General features: G+C 48.9%; 1 protein-coding gene across 1 annotated transcript in view; it reads right to left on the minus strand.

Annotated features, from left to right (window-relative positions):
• LOC111956848 (neuropilin-1a) overlaps window positions 1-4,970 on the minus strand; it is an 85,122-nt gene that overhangs the window by 42,059 nt on the left and 38,093 nt on the right.

The raw sequence follows: 4,970 nt of genomic DNA on the forward strand, positions 1-4,970 counted from the left end.
AGAGAGAATCCACCAACAACCATATCTGCCACCCACCACAAACACCACTCACCCACTGACTCCCCCCCCCCCCCCAACACCAACAACCCTCCACAACGCCACCCCACCCCAACAACCCCTCATCGCCCCACTGCACCACCAACACCCCGACATCAACACACATGCACCATTCGCAACACCATCACCCCACTGCACCCACCGCCCCCCCCGCCACCCCAAACTCCCCCTCACCGCCCACTGCACCCCCCCAACAACCCCCTCACCCCCCACCGCACCCCACCCACAATCCCCTCATCCCCACTGCACCCACCCAACAAACCCCTCACCCTCAGCACCCACCCACACATCCTCACCCCGCACTGCACCCCCCCAACAATCTCACCCCCACTGCACCACCGCCAACAACGCCTCACTCCCACTGTCACCACCCCAACACCCCCTCACCCCACTGCACCACCTCAAACCCCCAGCCCACTGCATACCACACCCCCCTCACCCCACTGCAAACCCACCCCAAAACCCACTCACCCAACTACACCCCACCCCCCCCAAACCCCTCACCATCACCCTCACTCCACCTCACTGCCACCCCACCCACCCCCAATGAGTCTCAGTCAGGAAGAGACCACTCCCCACTGTGTAGACTAAAGAGCTCTTTTCACGGTTGCTCTGCTGAAGAAGTGGCCTGAAGAAACTATCTGGCCCCTGTACGCATTCAGCTTCTACAACTAATGTACAACATGTTCGACACAACGGTTCCGATAAAATGTTTACTCTGGTGACACAATGTTTTGTGTCATTATTTTACACAATTGTATCAAAACCGTTGCTCAAAACGCATAGTACAGTGTACAGGACATGCCTATGAAGACAGACACAGTTCACCTCAGTTCAAAAGCCAGGGAGTCAGTCGACCCTCTCCCCCCTGTCATAAAGGGACATGTGCAAGCCCAGGTTACTGTTGTAACATTGACTGCTCTTTGTAAGGAAGACGAGATGACAGAGGCACAGTGTTGATGAGGGTCACTGCACCCACAGGACAGAGATGTGCCTCTCGTGTTGCCCGGGCAAGATGTGGACCTCTGTTACATGAGAGCAAGAGAAAGTTGTGCCGCTCGCTAACATGCCAACTTGCTAACATCGCTCCCGCTACCTCCCTTGATGTTGACACAGGTGGTGTCATTTACATGGGTGACATGATAAATGRCATCGAAGGAGGAGAAGTGGGCGGGTTTTGATCTGGCTCGGGTGGTGTGAGAGAGAGTGTGGGTGTGTGWGAGAGAGAGAGATATGTGTCTTTCCTGCACATATGCCCATCAACTAATCTCCTGCCAAACTCCACCCACTTTGATGGAGACCCTTCCCTATCTAAGCCACAGTTTGATGTGGTTCTGTAAAAATGGCCGTCTTTCAAAACCACGAGACGTGTTTTTGGTTTGAGGAATGGCAGTGAAACGATAGTGAGAGGAGAGAGCTAGACAGATATAGCCTTACGGTTCTGTGGAGGACCCAGTGTGTATCATTTACAAGACCATTGATGCATATTATGTGGTCAATGAGAGGAGGAGCTCTGGCAATGGCGGGCAGATGTGCGCCGTTTGTTTGTTGTGTCCCAAATGACACCCTCTTCCCTAATAGTGAGTGCACTTTTTTGTCCAAGGGCTCTGGCTAAAAAGTTAGTGCACTATTGTAGGGATAGGGCGGTATTTGGGCCATATTCATTATCACCCTGACGATATGCTATCTTTAACACAAATGGTGCTTGTCGTCATCACGAGAGCCGTTTTATGACCATTTCCAGTGTTGCGTTTTCTCTCTTCGTAATGATAGCTTGGTAGTCCAGAGCCGTAGCTTTGGTTGTCACAATACATTACATTCGTAATGGGAGCAGAGACATAGAGGGAAACAACAGGGAATATGCTTTTGCGAATGTAATGGATTTTTAAATGTGACCAGAGGGGAATCCAACATGTCAATGAAGATTATGTAGGCGGGCCAAATTTCTCTAACTCATACACTTGGGTGTGTCCAAATTATACCCTCTTGTACCGCTATATAGTGCACTCTTTTGAACTAACATTTTTTGAAGATACATGCACTATATAGGGACAGGGTGCCATTTGGAGCGTCACCCTTGGTTAAAACGAACCACATTTTGGGCGAACCCACCCCAACTCCCCCCGCCTCTACCTCCTCTGCTGTTCTAGATTCAGATTCAGCCTAATCCTTGCCAGAGCATCCATTTAATGTGTAGGTCACCCTCAATTCCAATGACAAACAGCCCATTAACTAAATGAGCCTGGGGTCTCCTGCACCTGTCTGTACATCCGCCCCTACTCTCTCTTCTCTCTCTCTCTCTCTCTCTCTTCTTCTCCTCTCTCTCTCTCTATCTTCTCTCTCTCTCTCTCTCTCTCTCTCCCTCTCTCTCTCTCTCTCCCCCCTAATCCCCCCCGCCCCCCCCCCCCCTCCCCCGCCCTCCCTCAGCCCCCCCCCCCCCCCCCATATTCCCCCCCCCCCCCCCCCCCCCCCCCCCCCCCCCCCATCCCCCTCCCCCCCCCCCCCCCCCCCGCCCTCCCCCCCCACCCCCCCCCACCCCCCCCCCCCCTCCCCCCCCCCCTCCCCCCCCCCCCCCCCCCCCCCCCCCCCCCCCCCCCCCCCCCCCCCCCCCCCCCCCCCCCCCCCCCCCCCCCCCCCCCTCTTCTTCATTTTCTCTTCTTCTCTCCTCTCTCTTTTCTCTCTCTCTCTCTCATCTCTTCATCGTCCTCTCTTCTCTGCTCTCTCTCTCCTCTCTCTCTCTCTCTCTCTCTTTTCATTTCTCTCTCTCTCTCTCTCTATCTCTCTTTCATTCTCTCTCCTCTCTCTCTTTCATTCTCTCTCTCTCTTCTATTCTCTCTTTCGTTCTCTTCTCTCTCTCTCTCCCTCTTTATTCTCTCTCCTCTCTCTGCTCTCTCCTCTCTCTCCCTCGTCTCTCATCTCTCTCCTCTCTCTCTCTCCTCGTCTCTCTCTCTCTCTCTCTCCTCTCTCTTCTCTTATTCGTCTCTTTCATTCTCTCCTCTCTCTCGTTCTCTCTCTCTCTCTCTCTCTCCGTCTCTTTCTCTCTCTCTCTCTCTCTCTCGTGAGACTTGAGCCCTGTAAAACCTTGAACAGAGAGACTCGGCCGCTTAGTTTCCAAATCCTACTACTCCCACTTAAGTCTAATTTCCCTTAGTCTCTCCGTTGCTATCCAATGAAATCACTAAGTGTAACATGTGACTAAGTGGAAGTTAGAATTTGCCCACCTAAGACGTTAAGTAGGTATTTGAACAGAGGGACAACAAGTAAAACAAACATAATAGTTAGAAATACTTTAAAATGGTTCACAACACCATATCCAAAGAGGCTGACCTGTCTTGAAGACCTCGTAACGTACGGAGAATCCAGCCCCGTGGGTTTTCGTCGTCGGACAGCAAACTTTGAGTGAGAAGCTCTGGCTGCCGCTTGAGATGATAGGCGAGGGGAGCGATCTTTCCCAACAGAACATTCCGAGGGTATTTGGATGCCCCTCTCTTCAGTGTGCCCGTGTAACCTGTTAACCACCTCCACATAGTCATATCCTGAGGGAGAGGGCATGAAGGAAGTCAGTAATGGAGAGGATGCAGTGTTAAGATTTTAACCTGTACAAACTGGCTTGCTAGCTATACTGCTCAACATAGTCGTGGTAGTATTAGCGTAAGTGTAGTAGTAGTAGTAAGTAGATAATAATAAGTAGTAAGTAGTTAGTAGTAGTTAATAATAGTAGTAGTAGTGTAGAGTAAATAGTAATAGTAAGTAGTAGTAAATAGGTAGTAGTATAATAGTATGAGTGCTAGTAATAATAGTAGTCAGTATGTAGTAGTATGTAGTATAAGTTAGTAGTAAGGTAGTAGTAAGTATAGTAGTAGTAGTAAGTAGTAGTGCTAGTACGAGCAGCAAAGGCAATAATGCTAGTAGTAGTAGTAGTAATTAGTAATAGTGAGTAGTAGTTAGTAGTAAATATTTAATAGTAAAGAGTTAGTATGGTAGAGTAAAGTAGTAGTAGTAGTCAGTAGTAGTAGTAGTAGTAGTATAGTAGTAGGTAGTGTAGCAGCAACAGCAGATTAATAGGTAGTAGTAAGTATCAGTAGATAGTATAGTTAGTAGTGTAGCCGCAGCATATAATATGTAGTAGTAGTAGCAGTAGTAGTGAGTAGTATGTAGTAAGTAGTAGTCAAGTAGTAGTAGTAGTAGTAGTCAGTAAGTAGTAGTATGTAAGTAAAGTAGCATGCCAGCAATAATAGTAGTAGTATAATAGTATGCTAGTAGTAGTAGGAGGTATAGTAGAGTAGTAGTAGTAAGTTGTAGTTAGTAGTAAGTAAGTATAGTAGTAAGCAGCAGCAATACCCATATAGTAGTAGTAGTAAGCAGCCAATAATAGTAGTAGTAGTAAGAGCAGCAAAATAATAGTAGCAAGTAAGTACTGATAGTAGTAGTCAGTAAGTAGGTAGTAGTAGTAGTAGGTAAAGTTAAGTAGAGTAGAGTAGTAGTAGTAGTCAGTAGTCAGTAGTAGTAGTCGTATAAAGGCCATTTGGTCAAGAGCCAGAACGGACCCGTAGAAAGGCCTCCCCCGAGTGGCGCAGTGGATGTCTCTTGTCGCCATCACGCACGTAGTGACTCCTGGGCGGGCCCGGGTGAAGTGCACGCTGAACAAGCGGTCGCAGGTGTTCGGTGGTTTCCTCCGACAATTGGTTGCGGCTGGCTTCGGGTTAAGGGTTGGCATTGTTGTCAAGAAGCAGTGCGGCTTGATTGGGTGTGTTTTGGGTGACGCACGCTCTCGATCCTTTCGGCACCTCCTCTCCCAGAGTCGTACGGGAGTTGTGCGATGAGAACAAGATGTACCACATTGGGATACCAATTGTGGAGATTTAAAATTATATATTAAAAAATACTAATAAAGAACGGGGCTGGAGCCGATG

This window comes from Salvelinus sp. IW2-2015, linkage group LG32, assembly GCF_002910315.2.
Source record: "Salvelinus sp. IW2-2015 linkage group LG32, ASM291031v2, whole genome shotgun sequence".
Lineage (NCBI taxonomy): Eukaryota > Metazoa > Chordata > Actinopteri > Salmoniformes > Salmonidae > Salvelinus > Salvelinus sp. IW2-2015.